Source organism: Ictalurus punctatus, chromosome 17 (assembly GCF_001660625.3).
Source record: "Ictalurus punctatus breed USDA103 chromosome 17, Coco_2.0, whole genome shotgun sequence".
NCBI classification, from domain to species: Eukaryota; Metazoa; Chordata; class Actinopteri; order Siluriformes; family Ictaluridae; genus Ictalurus; species Ictalurus punctatus.
This window is the reverse complement of record NC_030432.2, coordinates 23,602,381-23,629,623: the sequence shown is the minus strand read 5'-3', so window position 1 is coordinate 23,629,623 and position 27,243 is coordinate 23,602,381. Positions and strand designations below refer to the sequence as shown.

At 39.9% G+C, this 27,243-nt stretch overlaps 1 long non-coding RNA gene across 2 annotated transcripts; it reads right to left on the bottom strand.

The window, feature by feature from the left end:
• Positions 1–3,891: 3,891 nt before the first annotated feature.
• Positions 3,892–14,559, bottom strand: LOC108277519 (uncharacterized). 2 transcript variants are annotated; one of them, XR_008398257.1, is made up of 3 exons: positions 14,293–14,559; positions 14,004–14,119; positions 3,892–9,588 (listed from the first exon to the last, which is right to left on the bottom strand). It is a non-coding gene; the product is annotated as an uncharacterized LOC108277519 (long non-coding RNA). The 2 variants fall into 2 exon arrangements; XR_001815129.3 differs by having other exon boundaries at positions 14,039–14,119.
• Between the last annotated feature and the right edge of the window lie 12,684 nt (positions 14,560–27,243).

The following is a 27,243-nucleotide window of genomic DNA, read 5'->3' as shown; positions in this document are numbered from 1 at the left end:
GACAACCTTTATGTATTTTGCATAATACCACCGCGTTTTAACTTTGAAGTACGCTGTTATTAAAAAAAAAAAAATATATATATATATATATATATATATTTATTTATTTATTTCGAAAAGGGACAGTGTACATTAATCAACATTCATAAATGTAAATGTACCCGAGTTAGCCCAAAGGCTAATTTTCATTGGTAGTCCCTTTGCCAGATGTCATTAGGCATGAAACAATAATAATCATACTACCAGAAATTATAACACTTAAACAACACGTGTTATACAATAGGTTAAAAAACATGATTGATATGTATTGATATGGGTTAAAAAAACAAATCATAATAATAATAATAATAATAATAATAATAATAATAATAATAATAATAATAGGAGGAACATCAGTCTTAACATTGTTGATAGTTAAGAAGCCATTTCTTAAGATCATACTTAAATGATTGCGGTAAAGAATTGCTACAAGATATCCCTCAAAACTATGCTTAAAGAGCCTTCTGTCCAACCCCCACCCCCAATAAAAAGGGCAGATAAGCCAATTCATATAAGAATTTGCAATGATTGACAGTGGCCTAGGTGTTTTGAACTCTCTGATATTATTATATTGCCACCCCTTGACTCGAATTTCTCGACTGAAAGCTCCATCTTTTCTTTCTGTCAAGAGAAATGGAGAATGTTTCGATGTAAAACTGAAATATCTCCATGTATGTCTGACTTGTTTTTGTTGACTTGTAGATTTCTGTTACCTTGTTTAGCTTTAGCATCAGCTAACCCCCTCATTAACCTTTGCATTAGCGTTTGCATTAGTGTTAGCATTAGCAATATAGCGTTAGCCTCATCTATCTGGCCCTGTCTTTGTCGTTCCTGTTGTTTATTTCTAGTTGTGTTTCTCACTCCTCTGTGTGTTCAATAAACCCCTGATTGAGTGTCTTTCAGTGTCCTGGAGTGTTCCTTGTTACGTACTGTCCATGTGGGTTTCCTACCGCCTCGCAAAATTAGGACAGAGTGTATTACTGCCTCACTTCCGGCGTTCCCGGGAGAGTATCTTGATCCAGCGTGACCCAGAGTACGATAAAGCACTCACTGAAGAGAAATGAATGAATGAATGAATGAATGGGGGTGTTATTACTGTGTTCTTTTTTCCATCAAATCCATTTGGGAGAGCACATACGTTGTGATTTATGTTAAAATAACAGTAAATAGTGTCAGAACTCTTACAGCACTTGTGGGGTCTGTGAAGCATAGCCTGGGTCTGTCATGTTTGTTTGTATTTAGTTACAGTAGTGGAAATCACAACTCGCTATTATCAAAGAAGCATTTAAAAGCATTATTGAGTTCTTATTGTTATTAGCCTACATCACCGGTTACTTAAATCGAATGGTTTTCATCCAAAATGCAATCGCTAAAAAAACTAGTAACTTATAAATAAACGTTTATAAGTTTCTTCAACTTGGACCTAGTATGTTCTGTTGATGAAAATTTCCGAAATAAAAAAGTTATATTGCTGCAATAAATTAGCAAAAATATTTGAATCGTTTAAATCCAGGACACCGGGACTTTGGACATTGGACCAGGATATTGTGGGTTTGGAAGCACTGGTGATGCTACTGGCATAATGCAGGAAAAAAAAAAAAAAAAACTTGCCTTGCCTAATTAAGCAGCACAGCAGCCAGCATTCAAGTTCACTTCTGTGCCAAAGTGTATTCACACGGTCACATCTGCACCACATACTAATCAGAGAAGGGACTTTTCCTTCCTATTTTCTTTAAAATAGTCCCAAATCCTATCATGAACCCTATTCTGAGCCTAACCATCCATCCATCTTCTATATCGCTTACTCCTTTTCAGGGTCACGGGGAACCTGGAGCCTATCCCAGAGAGCATGGGGCATGAGGCGGGGTACACCCTGGACAGGGTGCACAATCCATAGCAGGGCACAATCACATACACACTCACACACCCATTCATACACTACGCTTGTCTTTGGACTGGGGGAGGAAACCGGAGTACCCGGAGGAAACCCCCGCAGCACGGGGAGAACATGTAAACTCCTCACACACAGGGCCACGGTGGGAATCAAACCCCCGACCCTGGAGGTGTGAGGCGAACGTGCTAACCGCTAATCATCTGTATGAAATCAGGTATCACTGTATTAGTCAGTGAAACGCAGACAGATTGATGTGGTATACAGAATACTGTGTACACATTACTGCATTTGGTGAGTTTAGGGAAATGGTGCATGTAGGTTAATAAACGCAAATGAATGAATTCATTAAAAATGACTGTTTTTCAATTTCTTAATTCTACACGACTGCATATGGATTAATCCTTTAGCCTTTACACCATATGTAGTGCACCACATGCCCAGTAATGAGTGGTTTGGGATTTAACCTATGGCTTGTATGGTTATAATTAACATCTTATGAGCAGCTGCATTAGCTCCATGGGTAAACATCTGTATGATGTAAGATGTGGCTTGTCATGTCAGATAGTTAACCAGTGAAGCTGGTGTTAGTTGGGTAGGTATCTAGTTTTATTCTATTTATTTATTTATTTATTTTTGGGCGGGGGCAGGGGATTATATTCCTTTTTTTTTTTTTTTTTAATTTTAGTCATTGCCAATTCATACCCACTGGCTAGTTCTGTCCTTTTACTGATCAGAAAGTCAGGGGTTCAAGCCCCAGCACAGGCAAGCTGCAACTATTGGGCCCTTGAGCAAGGACCTTAACCCTATCTGCTCCAGGGGCATTGTATCACGACCTACCCTGCGCTCTGACCGCAGCTTCCTAACAAGCTGGGATATGCGAAAAAGGATTTCACTGTGTTGTAATATATATGTGACAAATAAAGTCTTCTTCGCATGACAGCTACCAATGAGGGAGGGTGAAGATAGTATGTACTTCCTCTAAGGAGCTGACTCACAGAGGAATCCATCTGTTCTGAAACTGTTTGCGTGTTTTCAAAACTGCTGCTGGTTTATCACATGGCAGCTAAACACACTCAGATGAAAGTTTCTCATGGCCTCTTCCGCAGATATGAAATGAGTGTGTAAAATCTGCGTGAACTTTATTGAGGACAAACCACAAATCGCCGGAAGAAATGAAGAAAGGAACGCCACACTATGAGTAAGCAAAAGAACACAAAACAGGTGAACCCAATCAAAGCGAGGAACACAACCGACAGGAGCTGTTTTTGAGCCATTCGCACCTTGTCAACCTTTTTTTGTTTAACACCAGTTTCCCACGGGGAAGGTGAAGGCACGAGCAAGCTTAGAGGCCTTTCGAAAATGTGTATTCATAAACTGGAAATTTTGCCTTACTGGCATCTCGTTTAATGGCATTATGCTTGAAACAGGTTTTGAACTCACTTCTCGTTTGTAAATGAATAAATCTGAATGTAAATGTGATACTCCAGGTGGTTAATCCCTCCCATTCATGGGTAAGGAAGTACATTCTGCCGACAAATGTCTTTTTCACGTTACTCATTATTTGCTTATTCAGACCTTGCCTACAGCTGGTGCTCGTTTTCAGTAGTTAAGAGTGTTTATTGCACTTCTGAAGTTGTGCAATGCGTGGCGTTCAAAATTACTGGAGTAATTATTCAAAATTTCTTGCATCAAACTTCTGGAACTGCTTTATCCAAATTGTAACCTCAGGCTCCTCTTCCATAATGGACCGTTTAACGCCTGCACTATTAGTTTATACAGTAGGTACAATTTCCAAGTCTTTGATTTGACATTATACTTTCTTGCTTTTCCATCAGTTCCCAAAAGCTTCTTTTTTTTTTTTCCCCAAGAGCTTTTTTTTTTTGCAAAAGGTTGAAGGACGGCTTTGCAGATGAACCAGATTATTGCAATAAAATCCGGTTGTCTTTAATTCAATTCAATTCAATTCAATTTTATTTGTACAGCGCTTTTTACAGTAGACATTGTCTCAAAGCAGCTTTACAGAAATATCAACACGGTATACAGATATTAAAGGTGCGAATTTATCCCAACTGAGCGAGCCACTGAGTGGCGACGGTGGCGAGGAAAAACTCCCTAAGATGTTTTAAGAGGAAGAAACCTTGAGAGGAACCCGACTCAGAAGGGAACCCATCCTCATCTGGGTAACAACAGTTAGTGTGAAAAAGTTCATTATGGATTCATATGAAGTCTGTATGGCGTTAGGAGCAGCCGTAGTCCCAGCAGTCTGGAATTAGAGAAGATTTGAGCTCCATCCAGAGGCAGAAAGGATCTGGATCTCTAGTATCTCCATAAATTCGTGGGGGGCTCAGCAAAAGGAGAGAGGGAGAAAAAAGATCATTATGACTGCGAAGTAGTAGAACAGAATCTAGTCAGGGTAGGCTTGAGTAAACAAATACGTTTTAAGCTTAGACTTAAACACTGAGACTTACCAGATTTCTTTCGAGACACGGAATATCATAGTATGCTGTTATCATATACATTTGAGTAATCTGGATATTGCTGGTTGAAAACTGAACAAGTTGGTTTATTTATTTATTTATTTATTTATTTTTTTTATAAAGTTGTCTGATCTGTTCCCAGTCATCAGCTCTCCAGTTTGGGTGAAACTGCGCCTACTGAATCCTCAGATCCCTGTTCTTGGCTGACAGGAGCGGAACCCAAGGTGGTCTTCAACTGTTGTAGCCCATCTATCTCAAGGTTCGAAGTGTTGTATGTTCTGAGATGCTTTTCTGTTCACCATGGTTGTAAAGAGTGCTTATTTGGGTTACCATAGCTTTCCTTTTATCGTAGCCTTCTTATATTACATATCTAATTACAAGCACAGTGAATCACACATCCTAGCTTGTTAGGAAGCCGGGGTCAGAGTGCATGGTATTCCATGATATGACACCTGTAGAGCCAAGTTAAGGACTTGAGCCACCACTGCAACAACAAATGCATTCATTTGTGCATTAGCATTTTCATAACAAATTCGTCAGGTTTACAGACAATTTCACATGAATCTTTAGTTAACAAGGCTTACACTTATTAATTAAACAATACTGTGTGAAATGGGAAAATCGGGAAACGCCCGATGCCTCGGTACGCCATTGAACCCGTTTTACAAGCTCCAGGCATGAAAACACAGCATCAGCATATCTTCACGTCGTATGTTGGTAAGCATCTGGTTTCCACAGTGAGAATCTGATCCGTTGGTAAGAATCGAATTTCCACAGTATGCCTCGGCACGACAAGAGTAACAAATTTTGCTTCTATCTGAATCAGGATCTTCTCCTGGAAAATGTTGAGAGGAGATGTGTAATCCCGTTGGGGCTATGAGTCTAACAATCTATTGATTATTTACATGAATGACGTAAGAGTCTTGGTATTGTTTATCAATGTTTTCTGACAACAGAAAATGTTCTGCACAACATCTGCCTTCTCAGTTTGATCGGCATTATGATTATAAAGGACAAGTCAGCCATCTGGTGTTGAATAGCTGATGACAATTATTTTCTCTTCAAGATGAGCCAGAGCCAAAACAGGATTCTCTCACCACTGAAACGTGGCTGGAACAGACCTAGCGTATCGTTCCTGACATTTTTTGTTGTTGATTATTTTATTTTTTAAATAAGAGTGCAGACAATTCTCCAGAAGTCACTTGTAAATTACTGGAATTGTGCGGGCGCTGCTAAACAAGCCCCCTTGCTGTGGCTCATTTGTTCTTACAGTGCCAGTCATATTTTAGGAAAAAAAAACATACGTCGTCATGCAAGAAAATCCCAGAAGATCATATGTTTCTTAAATATTATAACCAGCCTCTCTGGCACCAACAAACATATCATGGACAAAGTCGCTGAGATCACAATCCCTCCCCCATCTCCAATTCTGATGTTTGGTGTAAAAGTTTATTGAAGCTTTTGACCTATATCTGCATGTTTTTATGTATCATGCTGCTACCGCATGATTCGCGAATAGTTTTGAATTAGTGAATGAATACTTTTCTAAGATTCTACTCTTAGGCCTTACTCTTACTTAAAAAATCATGATGTCTGTTGCAGATTCATCCATGTCTTATCGGGTTCACACTGAGACCTTTACACATCGACAGCCTGCTAAGGCGTAAAGTATGTCCTGAGGCTAAATCTGTATATAGTGATGCGTTAAGGTTTCAGCACTTACTGGGTAATAAATACTAGAAAGTCGAAGCATCTCAGAGCAAAATGATAAGTGCCTGCATTTCATTTCGCACTGTATTTCTGTCATGAGGTAATAGCACCCGCGCTTGTAGGCACTCAGAGAGAAAGAATATAGAGCAGCAGCTGATATACTTATGATATATGAGCAGGAAAGTACAGTCTGGGCAAAAGTTCTGGAACCAAGATTGACCTTTAGCAAAGTGATAGAACGGCCAGAGTGTTTAGAAGGAAAGGATCTGCTCATGATCCAAAACATACAAGCTCGTCTGTGAAACATGGTGGAGGTAGCGTCATGGCTTGGGCTCGCGTGGCCGCTTCTAGACCTGACTCACAAATCTTTATCGATGATGTAACTCATGATGGTAGCAGCAGAATGAATTCAGATGTTTACAGGATTATTTCGTCTGCTAATTTACAGAGAAGTGGAACTTGATCATGCAGTAAGGCAATGATCCAAAACACACTACCAATTCAATAAAGGACTTTATCGGGCGTGTGTGTGTGGGGGGGTAATAATCCATCTTTTGATCTCAAACCCAAACCCAAATGTCTTTGGTGTTTAGCACAAACAAATGAATTGGCCTTGCCGTCCCAGTAGTTTCAGAGAGGACTGAAAGTTATGAAGCTGGAGCCAAGTTCAAAGAATCTGGAGCCAGCCTCAAAGACTGCAGGTTCCCCAGTTCGATCCTGACCTCGGCTTACTATCTCTGTGGAGCTTTGCATGTTCTCCCCATGTCTGCGTGGGTTTGTTTAGGGTTCTCCGGTTATCCCCTCCCTCCCAAAAACATGCATGCTGGTGGATTGGCTATGCTAAATTACCCCTAGGTGTGAATGAGTGTGTAAATGTCTTTATGCATGGTGTTTAGCCCCGTGATGGACTGAAATCCCATCCAGCGCGTATTCCCAGACCAATGGACCGGTAAGATTGTTTTTACTTTCGCAGCCACAATTTTAATGTCCTTTACTATCTGATCTATACGGTGAAGTATAAAGTAGGTGCGTTTTATATGTATCCAAAATGTTAAGATTTAATATATGGATACAAACTGGAGTTGAGAGTTTGTAGAGAAATAGAGACTTCTGTCAGTCGTCTTTCCAGAGGAACCAATCGTTCACTTGCAGTGGATTCGGGGAAACTGAGTGCGAGGACAGCGTACACCCTGGATGGGATGCAGGTACATTGCAGAGCATGCACATGCATGTACGATTACATACTCATTGTGTTTTTAGGGAGGTTAAAGAAAACTAGACGTCTGAGAGAGAGAGAGAGAGAGAAAAAAAACCCCAGGGAGAACACCCTGAAGCAGTCTTTTTTTTTTTTTGGACTTGATTAATTGCTGTGGTGACTCTTGAAAATCCGATTGGCTCCTGTTCGGTAGATCACGAGCTCTTATATAATAACCGTCATGACGAATGAAGAAATCAGTGAAATGTAATTTTCTCTTAACAAGTCACAGATTCCATCTCTGGAGTTTGTAGCGCTGTGCTAAGATGTTTTTGTGCTGTTCCTTCAGCGATTCCATCCAGGGCAGCGTTTGGGACAAATCCTTTGAGCACTGACACACCAAGCTCTGGCAATTCATTAGCAATTTCACATGTGTCCAAAAAGTTCATTTTCATTTGCAGTGCACTGAAATAAGAAGTTCTATTTGCACAAAATCTGTCCGATGACTCTGAAAACAGTTCAGTGAATTTATCGTCTATAACCACATCCAAACGAGTAAGTGTATTCATTACAGTGTGTATTCTGGTGTATGTTTTGTTCATCCTTACTTGGAAGGACATTCATTTTCCTTTGGAAGAGTAGTTTGCCGTCTTGAATGCATTACTGAGGTATGAACACACAGACAATTTGTCATTTCGAACTTATAGAAGAGAACAGATGCTTCTGATTGTAGTAAGTTATCACAGATGAATGGCAACGATTGTAGTTTAAAAAAAAAAAAAACTAAAAAAAAAAAAAAAACATTATTTAATGTTTCCTATATCAATCGATAAATATGTGAGGAGGCAAATATGTAACACTTTGGGTTGTTATTTATATAACTGCCTGTCTGAGTATGATGGATAATGTTACACCTTGAACTTTAGTCTTATTGCACTTTGTACTTTTTCCCCGTTTTGGTTTAGCCATGCTATAAATGTATGATATAAAAAGGAGAGCAAAATTGCAGGGCTTGCAGCTCTTGGATCTCATTGATGTATTATAATAATAATAAAAAAAACAATCATATGGATATGATTAATGTTTATAACCATGTTTTTTTTTTTTTTTAAGAACCTTAAGAAGACCTCTATGCCAGATATAACAACTTTTGCAATGAGAAAGCACACCGATAAACAAGAATTATGAGCTTTTCATCATTAAAAAGGCTTTTGATGATTAGCGAGTTGCATGCTATGGAGCTAAAGCAAAACATGATCTTATCACCCGGGACCACCGGAGAACTGGGGCAAGCTGGCATTTCACAATTTTCAAACTGCTGGGATGGTGACCCAGCAGTTCAGGCAATTACGGACGGGACTGACGTGGTTGGGGGGGGGGTTCAGGTTTCCTCCAGGGTCTCTGCTCTGCTAGTCCCCCTGGGAAAGGCTCCAGATTCCCCCACGACCCTTTGTAGGATATTTGCTTAATTTGTACTTTAAGCAAATATCCTACATGTTGTACTTGCAATATTTGTTGGGGCACATGATATCTAGTTTAACAATCCTTAGTAGCTCATATTTGATTAAATATCATTAAAAACATCAGCCACTTTTGGTGCCACCTCTGCTATCATCATCAGCGGTCCAATATCTTTTACTTTATGTGCATCAGGTTTGAAGCGAGCTTACTAATGAGGCATTTAAAGGAAAACTCTACTTTGAAACACATTAAATAGGTTTTTATTGAACTATTTGTGATACGAATAGTGAATCTGGTACTGATTACTTTGTTTGGTGCTGTATTCGAGAATATTCCTGTGAAAACTTAGTGGTTGTGTGCTACTCTGATGTAAATAGGATAAATAATCCAATCTCAAACATAGCAGCAGGGATATATTGGTCATGTTTTGCTCTCAGAGCTTCTTTTCCTCAATCATTTTCCAAAGCCATCCAATGTCATGTTAATGAGAAACCCAGTGAGTGTAGAAGTAGTGGATGGACTCGACGTTCCAGAAAGCAAAACAGATTCGTGGCACTGAGTCACGGGAACGACTCGACTCAGCTGGATCTTTAAGATGACGAGTGCGATGGGATGGCACGGCGGTATTAGCGTGAACGTTTACGTTTTGGAAGCTGATGTGTTTGGGCGTAGTGTACAGATGACGAGTTGAGAGCGCTGGACAAACCGAAGGATGAAAGCGCTGCTCCACTGCTTTCTTTATGTAAAGATAACGTACCGGGCAAAATCCCAGTCAGGAGGTAGTCGAACAGCATTGTGGGTAATGTAGCGAACTGTTGACCAAAAGAAAAATATACATACGGTATGTGTCAATGAAAGAGGTTCAAACTAAAACGTATTTACAAAATCTTGGTAATCTTAGTCATTACATAAACCTTGGACGCCACTGAAGATCATGTTAATTATAAAGATTAATACGCAAGTGGTTCAGAGTGGAATTTCCCTTTAATGTAAGTTATTTTTCACAATCCGCACAAGTCCTACTTTTCAATAAAGAGTTCTCCTATTAGCACATCCAGAGGACATTTATTGGCTGGATGCTATATGGAGGCATGGAAATATTCAAGGCACACGTTAGAATCCATAAAACAACTTAAAACCTAATGGAAAAACATTACTTTCCACGTCCAAATTTTTTTTATTTATTTATTTTTTTTATTCCGAGGACTGATTTGTACAGATACAGTACATACTGTGGTGATCTCCCCACCAAAACAAAAGCCTCCTTTACTCCAGCTGCCAACTGCAGAAATCTGTCAGCGTGTCATCACTGAATAGCTTGGCGGTCTTTAAAAGTAAAAAAAAATTTAAAAAAAAAAAAAAAAAAAAAACCTGCTGTGGTTTTCCTGTGCATTTCTCGAGAGCTGCAAGGAATCGCGTTTTAACGTGCTGTGCGTTCTGATTCATTTTGTGACGCGTTTTTGGCTGTCAGCTCGCGGTTGTTGAGAGATGCAGCCACACACATGCTTTCTATAAAGTGTGCATTTCCTCTGATCGCTTAAAAATAGCTTTCCCACATGACTGCAGTGCCACCAAGCCTCATGCTGGAAGATTAAAAGCTAGCATATCAGATTTGACAAATTTTGTCAGTTGAATTTAAGAGGAGCTACTTTTTAGATTCCGAGGGTGGATTTGTGTTGATGGCAAAAAAAAATTTTTATCTGATGTGAATAAACGAAAATGAACTTGAAATCTGAAAAAGTTTATAACGATTATATTCCCTCATTATTTTGCCTCATTTTATGCTTAAGCAAGCAAAACAGTTTGACCTTCCATAGTCCGTGTAAAGGCTATCATGGGGTTACTGCGAAAGACATACACCTTTATTTTATTTCTTTAAACACTAAAAAAACAGGCCACATCATGTATTAGCTATTAGCACTGTCTCGGGTTGGATTATGAAATGACATGCTAATTAATATCTGAGTATCTAAGGATTTTTACCAGTGCTAGACAATGCTGATGCACATGTTTGGTTGGATAATCCCATATCTTAACCATTAAGCAGCGAATCAATTTCTTAAGTGTAGGATAACAATGACAACAAATGGATGTAGCATTCTCTCTGCAGCATAACGTCGAGCTAATCGACTAGTTTTGTACTATATAAAAACATCGTACAATTCCATGATAACTCGAATTTAGAAATGCAGCCAGGCAGATTCAAACGTCTGCAAAGAATCAGAGCGATATTCATACACCGAACGACTGAGCCACGATTAGACGAATTACAACGACGCACATGAGACACGGGCGCAAAAATGATTACCCGAACCACGGACAAGGTGAACCTGGGACACGAGGTGAAGCCAAACAGGACACGATTATGTTCGTTCATATTGTATAGTTGAGTTTAAAAGTGTGCACACGCTGCCAACAAAATGAAGACAAGGAAATTTATATTAAACCGTGGAGCTTAGGACGTGCAATGAGTCGATTAGCATATGTTGCCATTTAACCTCTTGAGGACAATGCAGACAAAGGTTAAAAGCTCATTCTTTGATTTCTGTTTTAAACGCACAGCAGTCTATCAGTGTTATGGATGGGACAGCAAAAGAACAAACCGCTTCGGGGAGACACATTTTCTACAAACTCTGTGAATTTCAAAGGCCGTCGTAGAACGTATCAAACGTGGAACAGGAACATGGAGGAGAGTTGAATGAACACAAAATGTACAGATTTGAAAATGGATTTCTTGTTTTGGGAATGCTTCATTGAGGAGAAACTGGTGTTATGGAAGTGACATGGGTATGACCTGTTTGAACAATCTCTATAATTCAACAGGAAGTTATACAATACAGTGATATACAGCACAAACATCCATCCATTTTAAGTGACACTTATCCTACACAGGGTCATGGGGAGCCTGGAGCTTATATCAGGGCACCATGGATGGGGTGCCAACCAATCGCAGGGCGCAATCACACACTACAAACAATTTGGAAATGGCAATCAGTCTACAATACATGTCCTTGGACTGGGGGAGGAAACCCCCAAACCCCCGACCCCGGAGGTATGAGGCGACCGTGCTAACCACTAAGCCCACCGTCAAATGAACATTTTAGAATTTGGTTTGTTCCTGTCCTCGCAACTTTATTTTTCCACGATATGGTTGACATTTTCGTCGAATTGCCCATCTATGAGACAAAAAATAAAGTCTCGCAGGTGTTCTAGCACTGACACGACCAACAGACCAGCACGTTATGATAACAATAGTGAAACATGATCTAATTGATGTCAGTTTAGATGTTTGCAACTTTATAACAGCTTCCAGCCTCGGAGCAAGGTTCGGAAAGTAACAGGAAAACTTTCTTTATTTATTTTGGGGTTCTTGTACATGGAGCATTTATATTAAGCATTGTATCAAAAAAACAAACAAACATATTTTTTGATTTCTAGATAAATTGTATTATAGAGGAAGACAGCAAAAGCCCCAGTGTTAAATTAACACCTACAGTGTCCATTTGGTCACAAATGAAAGAGTTGGGTCAACACTCTAGGTGTTAATTCAACACTGGGGATTTTACTGTGTGTATTTCCACTTTTCTTCCTCCCAGAAACCACAGGGGATGTAAATATTTGCATTCATCTGTATATACTGTGTGTGCTGTATATACTGAATTCACCCTTATTTCACAGCAGTTAATGTTAGCACGTGCACTGATAACACAATCCTGGAATGACTTGTACTTAGTAAATATTAAATATATATTTATAAATATAAACACATTAAGTGACATTTGCTCACATGCAATTTACCATTAATCAATCAATTTCAGGTTTTAGTGTGTCTGCACACTTTCAAGATTTTATAGTGTCACTGATAGAACATCCATCCATCTTCTATCCCGCTTTATCCTTTTCAGGGTCAGTCTATCCCAGGGAGCATGGGGCACAAGGCGGGATACACCCTGGACAGGGTGCCAATCCATCGCAGGGCACAGGGCACAATCACACACCCGTTCATACACTATGGACACTTTAGACACGCCAATCAGCCTACCATGCATGTGTTTGGACTGGGGGAGGAAACCGGAGTACCCAGAGGAAACCCCCGCAGCACAGGGAGAACATGCGAACTCCACACACACAGGGCCACGGTGGGAATCAGACCCCCGACCCAGGAGGTGTGAGGCGAACGTGCTAATGCTAAGCCACCGTGCGCTGACAGAACATAGTAAATGATTATCAAACCTTATATTCCTTCTCTACCTTCTTTTTTCAGGGAGACTGCAGCGGTAAAGGGCAGTGGAAAAACTGGACTTCATTTATCCGTATTTGAATTAGGTTTGTATGAATGTTTTGGCCAAACTGGACTAAAAATATCCAGCAGATTTATATATATATTTTTTTTTTTTAAAAAGGAAAAAAAAAAAGGTTGAAGTAGTCGTGGAGGTTGTTGGGAAATTGTAATAGCGCCACGTGCATCGTGCATGACAGCCAATATTAAACCTTTGAGTCTACATAAGCTCGTAAGCTTGAAAAAGTGGTTTTATCTTCATGCAGTCCTCACAGTCTCTGCACTAAGTACGCTGAGACCTTGACTCTTCCTCATTTTATAGGGTGCCATTTCTTTGTTCTAACTGACCGGCCAGTCTACGTTTGTCCATGACTATGTTTCAAGTATGGAGTTGTTTGGGATTGTTTCATTACGTTATTTAAACTTATAAAACTGCGGTAATTCATCTGTATTTATACAATTTCAAGCCAATCGACCAATGTGCACAGTAGTGAGTCTCGTTATACTTAAATGTACACAAACTGAGGAGCGCTCGGTAAACACTCCTGCAAACACTTTGAGGATAAATGTGTATGTATCCAGCGTGACACATGAGGCCCATTAAGTGAAGAGAAGAACGTGGGTTAGAGGAAAAATAGAACGAGTCGAATAAGAAGAGCGGCGCATTACTCAATCTGTCCTCCGGTCCAGGTGTGAGGTGATGTGAGGTCCAGTTTGCCAAATCACACTGCTGTGATATTTGCCAAAAAGTACTACGGCGTATCTCATGGAGACTTAGGATCAATTTGTCTCTGTAAATATTTCACTTTCATGATTTACGTAAGAACGTTGCTATATATATATACAGTGTATACTGTGTGTGTGTGTATATATATATATATATATATATATATATATATATATATATATATAAAGATATACAGTATGGAATTTAATTAGAATATTCACCATTTTAATAATGAAGAGCATAATTTTTTCCATACTTATTAGAGGCCAGAGGTTGAAAACCAGAGTCTCCCTGCACAATACAGAAGAGGATCCTTTTTATGACCGCTGTCCTCCCTCTGTGAATTATAAAGGGTTTTAACAGGAACTTTGTTGTACTCTGAGCAAAGATTAAACTTTAAACTGTGGGAAACATATATCCAATCCATTCCGTGGATTAAATAAATGAATACGATGAATAATCAGGATAAACGATGCCAAGATAAAACACAGAGGCAAAAGTAACACGTACAGTTTAAGGATTAGTTCTGTTTCCGTGCAGCTGGCCATCTTCCGTCCGCTTCCCCCTTACAAAGTCCAACCTGCGCACACACACACACACACACACACACACACACACACTGTAGCTGGCTATCTTTCATCCGCTCCCCTCTTACAAAGCTTAACCCGCTATCCACAATTCTGCGCGGATACACACCCACCCCCACACACACACACACACACACACACCCACATGGCCTTTGTGGGGCGGATTGTATGCATCACCTCCTGCCTGGCAGTATGGGATTTCCTGCTCTGACATGCCATGGCAGGAGAGTTCTTGCTTGCCTTGGGTCATGAGGATTATTTAAGTCATTTCTGTGCCAAAAAAAAAAAGAGGCCAAGAATAAAAAGTGGGGCTGGGGGTTGAAGTAAGCCACATATAATGTAGGTTTGCTTGCCTTTTTATTTATTTTTTTTTCTTTCAAATTTTTAAATGACCGGTGATAATATCAGTCCGTCTGTTACTTTTTATATTACTATATTACTGAGGCAAGTTACCTTTTAATGCGTAACCATTGCTGATTAGTTTATGGCTATAAAACACACATCAGTTTGAAGTGATTACGTTTTGTATTGCACTTTTTTGACTAGCACCATCAGCTCTAAACAGATGAGGCATGTGTTTTGAATCTGATGCAGGGAGAATCCAATCATCTTTCAACCCTCTGTTTTAGTCTTGGGCTTTTCTTTAAACAATCCATGTTGGCCGTTTGCTAATAGGCTAAATGAAATGGAAAATCTGTGAAAGTCTGAAATGCTCCCCTTTTCTGATATATACTGTAATGTTTCTAGCGCCGTACGAAGAGCTGTCACAGAGTAAATAATTTGCATACAGGCATGTAATTGGATGAACCACAATAGAGGATCTGGTACAGATGTTGAGCTGGTTCATTTTTTAGAAAATTAAGTCACTGAGCTACAGTTTTGTTTTGATTGTTGTTGTTTTTTTCTACATATGATTATCTATTAGGTAGCTTAGTGGTCAGCACGTTCGCCTCACACCTCCAGGGTCGGGGGTTCGATTCCCACCGTGGTCCTGTGTGTGCGGAGTTTGCGTGTTCTCCCTGTGCTGCGGGGGTTTCCTCCCCCGGTCCAAAGACACGCAGTAGGCTGCTTGGCGTGTCCAAAGTGTCCGTAGTGTATGAATATGTGTGTGTTGTCTCCCAGATGAAGAATTCATAATGTCCAAGGGGCAACAAGTTTGCTGATGACTTTATGAAATTAGACATATAGATAGCTGACATCGAACGTCTATTCTAAACTTCGGAATACTCGACACGTGCATGCGATGCCCCAAACCCTCTGGATCAACTATCATATCCCAGAACTGAGGAAAGTCAATGAGACATGAAGGATTCACTTTTATTTTTTTATAAAATATTGTTTAATAAAATGTTCTCTACTCCCCTGGTCTCGCTGTTAACTGGAGTATTCAACGGAGCTTTTCATGAAGGTTCTCTACCCCGACCAATATTGGATATATCAATTCCCATACTACCCAAAAAAGAAAAAACGACCCCATCTCTGGAGCAGCTACATGCTGATACGTCTCTTAAATGCTGTTGTTATAATCCTCGCCATCTTATCTGGCTGTCAGCAGCAGTTAATGCTTGCTTAATCTCTCCTGTCAAGTCATTCTTTACAACCAGAAGACTACTTAACATTCTTTTTTCTTCTAGTTCCATTTCCACTGAAGTGCTGGTATGGCTGGATGCTGAAAAGGCCTTTGACAAGGTAATATGGGAATACTCATTTTTATGATAGACAAATTTGGGTTCAGTTGTAATTTTATATCATGGGTCCTGTCGTACCAGTCTGCACTAACACCATGCAGACAGCGTATTTTACACTTCACTGCAGTACAAGACAGAACTGGCCCCGTTCTCCTTTGTTATTTGCTCTTTCTATAGAGCCCCACGCTATCCGGCTCTACAGTCAGGAGAGGTTTCGGGAAAATCACTTGATTTGGTCTCGCCCATAAACTCTATGCAGATAACCTTCTCCTTCATATTTCCAGCCCTGCCACTTTTCTTCCAGTTTGGAAACATCTGTTTGGAAAGTGTACATGTTACAAATGAAGCCTTTCCTTTGAATCGGTCCACAGAGGGTTTTGTGTATATAGGGGTGTTTATAGGGAAGTCACATCATTACCTTATATTTATACCCCTGTGTAACAGGAAGTCCTAGTTGAACAATTTCCTGTTCCTAGTCACACAGCTGTACTAAAAGTTTTTAAATATCAATGGGAATATACTTTTTTTATGAGAAAAATATATTTTTTCTCATATAGATTCATAGGGATCCCAATAATTGTAACATATATATATATATATATATATATATATATATATATATATATATATATATATATATATATATATATATATATATATATATAAGCATGCAAGAATTGAATATGCATAAATTACAAGATAAACATGAGACTACCAATTATGAAACAGACACAGATAATCTGTTATTATCATTCAAATAATTAAATATTCGCACGCCAGTGCAGCTGTTGGAAAATTCACCAAAGCTCAATGAAGTTGGAAAGTGTAATCATGCGGAGTCAAACAGATGCTTCGCGGGAATGGCATAATCTGGAAATCCCCGGATGAACATTCATCAAGTCGCCTTAAAACCCGTCTGATTAACACAGCCATCACAAGAAATTTCCTCAGATAACGCCCGATTTTTGCAGACATCCTACAACTCCAGATATTCACATTCCTGAAGGGATCGTCCTGTCCATAATGATAGCTTTTCATTTACAGTAACTGCTGTTTCATTCATCTGCGCAAAACATGATTCACCTAAGCTGTAGAGTCTCATAATGCATGACAAATAGATTATGCACAATCAATGCAATTATATATATATATATATATATATATATATATATATATATATATATATATATATACACACATATATAATATTTCCATATGAGGAAATGCAGCGGTTTATTTTAGGGCAATTTTCATCTCTGGTTTATTCCAGAGTGCGAGTGCTTCAGAGTATGGAGTGGTTTGTTGACAGTGTAAATCAGGGTAAATCGATCATTCAGGTAAATTTGACCATACAGAACACTGCTTATTGCTCAAACTCAAATTTACTAAATGAAATACCTGCCATTAAAAAAATAAAAAACAACCCTGCATATAGTTAAGAAAGTTTGGTAAATTGCGCACTATATAACAGAGGTTGCACAGAGTGTAACGCAACGCCACTATCTGTATCTGTTCAGTGCCCCAAATACAGTGTCTGTATTTATATTCTGATGTATTTAACCCCAAAATGGGAACTTTTTATTATTATTATTATTATTATTATTATTATTATTAAATAAGATGGGGCTGGTAGGTGGTAATGAGAGGAGAGGAGAGGTGGGTAGATGAGCTGGGGAGGGTAGAAGGGATGATGAAGTTGGTACCAGCCAAACAGATATAAATATTTGAAATTTTACTTTTAAAGAAATACAGCAAAGAGCGGCTGGAGGTCAGAGGAAGCAGATAAATAGATTTCAGGGGGTCTGAGTAATTTGTTGACAGTTCAAAATGGAGAATGAGGATAGAGATGGACCGATGGGCAGATTTGACGGTAGAGGGCATTTCTGTAGACAGACACGTGTTCTTTATAGGCTTCTGCATGGGCTGAGTGTTTTGATTTCTTATAGAGTCTTTCCAGTCGACAACCAGCTTGAGTCATGTTGCGAAGCACACAGGCCAGTGAGAGACACACAGTAGCGCCATAGTTAGCAGCAGGCACGCTGGTGAGCAGCAGCAGAGTTAGCAGCAGGAAGACCAGTGAGTGGCACGTTGCGGCGGAGGAGTTAGCAGCATATAGGCTGGCAGGCAGCTTACAGAGTTAGTAGTAGGCAAGCTGGCAGGTGGCACACAGCAGTGGCAGAGTTAGCAACAGGCAGTCCAGCTAGTGGCACACGGTGAACGGCACACAGCAATTGCAGAGTTAGCAACAGGCAGGTAGCTGCACACGGTAATGGGCAGACGATGACAAAGTCAGGAGAAACAGGCGCATAAATCCACCAAATGGCACACAGCAGTGGCAAGAAAACAGAAGCTGGAAAAAATGCAGAAATAGTCCAGGTAGGACATGTGGATAAGCAGCAGTCGAACAGCAGGATGCCAGATGCACTCTCACTGAGAAGTGATAAATAAAGTTTTGAGTAGAATTGAATTGGTCTGGAGCGTTGTGGTGGGAATGCAGGGCAAGATGTCAAAGAAAGACTAGGGGATTCGTAAACATGTAGTTTAAGAGTCGGGGCAGAAGTAAATGTCTGGCAGGTCAGGTGAAGACGTTGAAGGAGTAGGAGCTGGCAGGTTAAGAAAAGAAGAAAAGGTGTTGTGGCGATTGCGAGGGTCTTGTTCAGAAGCTTTCCCTTGTAGAAGGAGGTCTTAACAGAAGTTACAGCAGATGAGATGAGGTGAGATCAGTATCGATTTGTAATGTTCTCCACTTTCTCTCTGCTGCTCTTAACTCTCTCCCATCGCACATCCAACAGCCAAGGAACAGGGCACGGAAACTTGCTGGTTTTAGGAGAAGGCTACAAGAGGTTGATGGATGAGGAAAGTGAAGAGAGGAAAGTGTTGGTGGCTAACTCCAGCGGTAGAGGGGAAAAGGAGCCGGGGTCTGGAAGGGTTGATAGGGTGAAAGAAGTCATGGAGGAAAAGGTGATAGAGTGAAGATTTCAATGAGTGGAAGAGAGGTTAATAGTTGATGTTTGGCAGGATGATGTGGAGTTGGATAGCATTGATGTCTATAGCTGAAGAGGGGCGACTGGAGGACATTTCTTGCCTTGTGTGTGGGAGGCCAGCTGTTGAATATCAGGGGGTAGGAATGCAGACACGAGAGGGCAAGTAGACTGGAGCTTGTTGAAGGGGAGGTTGAAGTCTCTTAGGAGAGTGAGATGGGTGCTGACAGTAAGGAAAAGATTGATGGAGCATGTCCATTTCTTCAAGAAAGTCTTGCAGGAGGGGAGCAGGAGGGTGGTAGAGGACAACGATGAGATAGTTGATCAGAGAGGTAACTGTAACTGCATGGAAGTCGAAGGATAAGATGTTGAGATGAGATGGTCAAAGAGGTGTGAAGCACCATCTCTGAGAGAAAAGCAAACCTCTACACCAAGAGGTGAGAAAGAGAAAGCACAGGCAGACCAGCCAGTGTAGATCAGTTCTGTGGAGTGATCCAGGTCTCGGTTAGTCCCAGAGAGTGGAGAGAGTGATGCGAAGCTAAATCTAGGATGAACTCAGCTTTCTGACTAGCAGTTCCAGAGCCCACCTACCACCACTGTTTGGGATTGAGACAAATGTGGAGGGTAGAGGAGGCTACCGGTAGTTAGGCCTCTGGTTTGTAGAGAAGAGCATCTGGGTCTGTAAGACGTGATGCCAGAGATTCGAGGTTTGATGCACATGTCAGCAGTCTAGTCTGGAGTGACATCCGTGATTTTAAGTATGGCTCTGGGAACTGGTAACAAACACGTTCTAACTATTTTCCTCTTCTAACCAATACACCTTCAATATATCTTATTAAGCCCTGCCTACTTTTCACACCTAAAGCTAGACTGAAACTACCCTTGGTTAGACACTTTTAAACAACACTACAGAATCAACAGTACTGAAGTCATAAGACTAGATCCAAAACAGCCAAGTAGATAGTACACAATGATCAGAGTCCTACTTTTTCAGTAAATAATACAACAAAGGTGTTCACACAGCAGGCAAAAGTGGCCCGAATACAATCTTTTTCTTCAAATGTGACACGCATTTGTTATTTGCATGGCTGTTTGAACAGAAAAAAAAAAAAAAAAACACATCGAATATGACATTTTCAATTCGGATTTGGTCCACGTTCATATGCGGTACTGAAATCCAATATGTATCTGATATGTGACGATGCGATCTCTGTCTGAACAGGCAGATCGTCATTCACGCAACTTTTACGTGAAGCCAGATAGACATTCGTCCTGCTACCGGGAAGGAAAGATGGAGGATAACACTGAAGGAGGATTTCACTGTCGGGATTGTGGCATGATTTTGCACATATTGCAATAAACCCGTTCAGACCGATGTCAGATAGACCACGATGAAAACATAGTGTGAACAGCCTAACGAAAAAAAATTCTGATTTATTCGGTAAATTGCATTTGAGCCACTTTTGCCTGCGGTGTGAACGTAGCCTAAGATAGAACACCTTAACGCAAACTTTTGCATCAGATACCCAAAAAGAAATATTTTCACTCACACAAGCACTTTCTTTTGCTGTTCTGACCCTAGACTTGGACGTAACAGTGCACGACAATTCAATTTACAGTAAGCAGTTCGGGACAAATCCACTCTCATATCTAACCACCTTAGTTTCCAATCAAAAGTAAGCATCGAACCAACCCAACGCTTCATCCGATATTTAGAGGGTTTGAAAATACCCAGTGCATTGGTTGACTTCTTTTTGGAAAGAGTTTATAGTTAAGACACAGTTACCACACATGTTCTCCACTTTCAAGAACACATATGTCAATCCTGGCTTACTTTCCCACAGCTGATTATCGATTCAGTATTGATTCATTAGCAAATCAACACCACCTGGAACTGCAGGCACGATTTCAGGACGATTTGCTGATAGAAAATGCCATCACATTGCATTACAAATTGTCAACAAATTGCGAAACAGACATCAACGCATGTCTTTTCTAGCCAAACACCCGATGCTTTTCAGAATAGCAGTCCTTTTTTTTTTCAGATCCTTGTGAACATTTATCATTCTGCAATTCTTATTCATTTGTTGGAAGTAAACAAAGCATCTCTTGTGGCACGACTACAGTATCTGTCAACTAGGATTCTAATAAAAAAAAAAGATCCAACGATACTGATAAATAGTCAAGATGTGTCCAGCACAGCTGGTTAAAAGGGGACATGTTATTTTCCCTCACATTCTTGAACTTGCAATGAAAGTTCAGTTTACTTGTAAAACTTGCAAATATATAGTGTATGTCATTGCTAAATCATTGCCAAGCCAAAAAATGACACTCCAGTGAATAGGTGTTATGGAAGACTATACAAACCCCTAAAGTATACTAAACTAATGACTCAATCACATCCCAAATGGAGCAGGGTAGCCAAAATGCATTACAGAACCCACCTTGAAAGAAATACAGCGCATAAAACCATTGATGGAAAATTCCTGTGGAATTTTTTTGGATTTCCTTCTGGAATACAGTCAGCTTTTATGGAGACTTTTATTGGGTTTTTTTTTGTTGTTGTTGTTTTTATGAGTTAGATATTAATGTGTCGTTGCTGTGAAATATAGATTGCATTCTACAAGCAAAATGCGCAATGCGAGTAATGATTCTTTATTATAAGTTCAGGTTTGAATTGATTAAATGTTATGGAAGTCCTTTAGCGTAATATGGATTTTATGGGAATCATTTTGGGTTGTCATGTGTGCTTCATATGAGTTGCGTTGGTTTTCCAGGGCAGGCATGTTACACATATATAATCATAATCATAATCAGTGACTGCTGGTCCTCGTATTAGATAGACAGCTGCAATCTATTATCTGTCAATGACAGATATTTAGGGTTGAGCAATGCAGTCCAGCACAAGGTCTCACCGATGGCATAATAAGAATTACAGTATGTGTCAAATTATTACAGACACACACACACACTTAAGCCAAATAGTGTTTCAAGAACATAACGCTCTGCTACATTCATGCCGTGTTTCCTCTGAATACCAAAAATGAAAAACGAAAAAGTTTTAACCCTTTCATTCAAACTGAAAATGCTAAATGTACAGTTCGGCCATCTGTTGTGTCCATAATAAGACCGCATTTTTACACGAGCTGGCGAATCTCACAAAAGAGCGTTTAATTAATTAAAAATGCATATATTAACTCGCATATTCATTTGTGTTTTTATTTTTTATTGACATTTTTTTTTAAAATCATAAATGAATATTCTCCATTCTCACCAAAAGAAAAATCATACAGGCATTATATATTTAAGTGCCACTAAAGGGACTCCATTTTGACTTGCAGCAGGACTGTGTCCCATAGTGCAGTCTGAGGGTGTGTCCAGAGAACTTTTCTGATCTTTTTGGCATGTTTGGAAAGTTTGTCAGAACGTTCCAGAGTACATCTGGTTGAGACTGATTATGAACTTGAATGATGTTGCTGCAGAACTGTACACGTTCAGGAGTTGAAAGAATTCTGTTTTGCAAATCACCATTTGTTGTTTGAATTTCTGAGTGAAACACGACTCTTAGGGGGTTTAGTGGTTAGCACGTTCGCCTCACACCTCCAGGGTCGGGGGTTCGATTCCCACCGTGGTCCTGTGTGTGCGGAGTTTGCGTGTTCTCCCCGTGCTGCGGGGGTTTCCTCCGGGTACTCCGGTTTCCTCCCCCAGTCCAAACACATGCATGGTAGGCTGATTGGCGTGTCCGTAGTGCCCTGTGCCCTGCGATGGATTGGCACCCTGTCCAGGGTGTACCCCGCCTTGTGCCCCATGCTCCCTGGGATAGGCTCCAGGTTCCCCGTGACCCTGAAAAGGATAAAGCGGGATAGAAGATGGATGGATGGATGAAAAATGACTCTTTCCTTTCCAGCATATCTGCGGGTTTCTCAGTGTTCCAGGGGGCCTAGTGGAAGTATTCACACTTCTAGTTAAAACCTGACTGATGATATTTTGAGCACTCAACAGACACAGATATCATTGCATTACACCCTTAATGCTGCGCAATGATTCAAATCAAAACGGATCACATCTCACCAGTCAAAGGTTAAAACAGTAAATACAGGACATAGATAAACAGCAGACAGGCATGTACAGCTGCGGTAAACTGCTGTAGTAGAGAATAAGTGGAGTAAGTTGTGGCAGAAGCATGAGTGCCTGTAGAGAATAAATCTGAAAGAAATACGACAAGGAAAACTGTTACAAGTGCCAAAGCCTTACACCAGAGACCTACATGTTTGTTGTGCTATCACTGTCTCCTAGTAATGGGGAAGCACGTGTTTCTGAAGGCGTTAAAAATATAATTCATAGACCTTTTGTGTCGCTTGAAAGAAAATGGTCAAATGATGGATGGTAAGCTATTAAGATGTTAAGATATTAGCAGTATTAATAGTGGAAAAGCTAAGCGATGTTAGTTTACACTTCCACATCTCAGTCGTATAAATATTCCCTAATAAGTTTTATGCCAGCCCTTTGCTTTAGTTACTCCCCCAAGCCTCTTTTGTACAGCTTTTGGACTCTCTCAGTTTTTAATATTCATCTTCAGTATTGGATCTGTTCTCTGGTTGTGTGTTGTATTATTTGTAGCAAATAATCTGGCTTTTTTTTTTCCCCAATTACTTTTCCCATTATTCTATTTTTGTGTCTGTTTTTTCCAATTGACTGACAGTTTTTGGACACTGGAAATGGTGTCCTCAAGCCCAACATGATGAAATGTTTTATCCCAGCTTCTCTAGCTGTGTGGAAGATCAATATTTTTTTTTTTTTGGTTTAGGTCTCAGGAAAGCTGTGTTGAGGTTTGGTAACAAACTAATTATAATCAAGTCTCTCAATTATTTTTTTATATTAATAATCGATTGATAATGAATCGTTCGCGTGTACGCTTAAACACATCTTATAATGAATTAATATTTAGGTATCACATTAAAAAAAAAAACTTTAGTTTAATTTAGTTCATAATAAAAGTAAAAAAAAACGTTGAAATGATGACATTTTCAGTGGCAGCTGCGCCTAGGACTGGAGCTGCGAATTCCCGCTTATTTTTAAATATCGTTATTCATTTATATTTCAATTCGCTCCTGAATTCATGTATTTACTCATGCTAGCCAGTATTTAAAATTGATGTGATGTTTCATTATTTACTTTTGAACAGATTCGTTAATTTAAAATAGGAATAATGTCACCGCACTATTTTCCTGACACCAATTGACTCTTTAACTGCTTACAGAAAACTGCTTGGGTGGTAAGGCCTGTTTGAACTTTTCATTCTTATGCAAGACTTAATAACATGAATATGTTGACTGTTTTAAATTGTTACTATCGTGGATTTCTGCCACTCAGCACGCATGAACTGCCCAAAGGGCGACAGCGTGTGCTTCTGGGTTTTCACTGGCTATTTATTTTTGACACATGTGTTTGTTTTGGTTTCTGTCCCGTCTCCGCCCCTGTTATGTTATTGGTTCCTCGTCAGCTAATGTCTCAGCTGTTCTTTTTCCTTCTTTGATTAGTTTGTATATTTAAACCCCTGTGTGTCTTTGTTCCATGCAAAGTATTGTGTGTTTCTGTATGTTTATTGCCAGAGCCTTTTGATCTTCATGGATTTGATCCTGTTTTATCGTCATGTCTGTGTCGCTTGCCGATCGGGTGACCCCTCGCCTGTTTTCCGACTGTGATATTACCCTACATTTTGGATCTGTCTGCTTGTCTCTTTAATAAAAGCATTAACTGCATCTGCATCTGTCTCCAACCTCATTACATGACAGAATACTTCACCGACATCATGGAGTATCATGCTGGGATCTTTATGCCGATGTTTGTTTGATTCTGTGCGATTTCCCCAGGGGCTTAACCTGGAGGTTCCGGCTCCCTTCGAAGGTTTTGAAAGCCCTCTGAAGGGATTTTTCCTCCAGTGCCAATTTTATAATTTTATTTTGAGAGCCTGTTCAACCCCAAGCCCAAGGAGAGACAGTGACTAGTGTTCATGTTATCCTGGTTCGTCGGTCCGGCTCGCCAATGGGCGGAGCTCCTGATCACAATGGGAACCATAGGCCTAGGGAGTGTCTGTGTGTGTGTAGGGAGATGTTTCTTCTGTGACCCTTTAGTAACGAAAAGCCTTTTAATAGACCATCAATTTACAGATAGGGGGTATAATTACTTACAGATTTCAGCTGGTTCCTTGCCTTATCTTGCCTTGGAGGACTTTTTTCCCCGTGTCATTCCACTTTATCACGCATAACTGGACTTTAATGTTGTGAATTCTTTATATTTGTGGATTTCTTGAGTTAATACTGATGTCTGGTGAAAATATATATATACATTTAAGCCTATATATTATAATATAATTTATATATTTTCTGAAAAAAATGTTGATGTGTCCAATATTTATTTCCCCCACTGTGTGTGTGTGTATATGTGTATATATCTGTATGTATGGCATGTATGGCATCCAATGGGGAGGAAAACTTTTACACTAAACTGTATACATGTGCATAAAATATTTTTTCTTTGCATTCACTTGAGGCTAATATTTATGGCTAATGTTCCCATTATACCATTTAAAAAAAAAACCCATGATCATCCTTCATTTTAACAGCACAGCTTAGTGCCCAAGTCCTCCCCCTTCTATCGTTCCTTCAGCAGCAGCAGAGGCTTCAGAGCAAAGAAAGCCACGTAGATCGGGATTCCTGTTAAGCCCGGGGCCAACTTTCCACTGTGGAGTGTGTGTTGAGCCAGTTCAGGCCTGCAGCCTGCCACAGTTCAACACCGCTCCAGCTCTCTAGCTCATCCAGGTCAATAGGCAAAACAGTCTGTTCAGGTAACTGCACAGACATAATGAAGTCTATGACTGAGGGAGCTGGCAAAAGTACAAATTCTAATAAATCTCCACGGTTCAGCTGTTATGACTCCGGGCGAGTATTATTTAAGCATAATTGGAAGGGTTGATTTCGCTTAAAAAGCCACACTCATTAGGATTAACCTGTTAAATCATTTGAGGAGCATCATACCGTTATGTTCTCAAATGTGATTATATCCCGAATCACTGTTATTACAGAACACTATGTAAATCATTTAATTAAAAATGTATTTGCCTACAGCACAAAGGGCTTATATCTTTATGTTTTATTTTTTATCTTAATATCTTTAGTATCATATAGATTTATGTGACATAGTGTACATGTCACGCTATAAACATGAAAGAATTAACTTTTAAGGTGTTTTAGGAGACGTTTATCTAGACACTTTTGGTAAAACCTATAGCCTAATTACTACAATGTGTTCATTCACTGACAACAATAATAATTCATTCACTTCAGTAAGTGATTTGTCCGGGTCCGGGTCCGGGTCACAGTGGATTTTGACCCAGTGCTGGGAATACTAGGCATGAGGCAGGAATAGTGTCTGGTTGAGATGGCAGTTCACAGCCCAATGACCACTAGACTTTCAGAATGGTGTGCCATGGATCCATAGCTCAGAGCAAACGTCCTTGGTATGGACAAAAGCAAGAGACATTGTTCCATAGTCCATTAAATTTTCCAGCATTCAACAAGAGCAAAAATGGAGAGTACCTGTCGCTTCATGCCTTGTGCAATTATAGGCATGCACAATATGAGGTAAGTAGTCTTTCCATTTATTTTTTTTCTCCTCCTCCAAAGTCCTAAGCATCTGAAGGACTGTCAGATTTAGCCTATCCTGGAGAGTTGCACTGGAGTGGTTCCTGAGTGAGCTATTCCTGAGAGTTCTTGTAGACTCTGAAACCGGTTATTCTCGAATTCTCGTTCTTAGTCATGGTGGAGTTTTTCGGGATCACCAAATTGAGGGATGAAGTCTTGGAAGATATTTTCTGCTTTTGTCTTACCTGACTTATTCTTTGTTGGATATGCCTCTGCAAAATGGGTAAAATGATCTACCCGGATGAAGATGCATTCATAACCACCCTTACTGGGCTTGAGATGTAGTTAGTCGACACTTACGAGCTCAAATGGAGTACTGGATGTGATCGAACCCATCGGTGTTCATTGATGGACATGCGGATGCTTTTGTTTTAAGTAGGCACACTTTGTTGTTACAAACTCCTCAATCTATTTCCTTATTGAGGGCCAATAGAAGCGTTCATGAGCAAGATGAAGCACCTTTTCGACCCCTACATGCCCCATGTCATCATGCAACATCTTC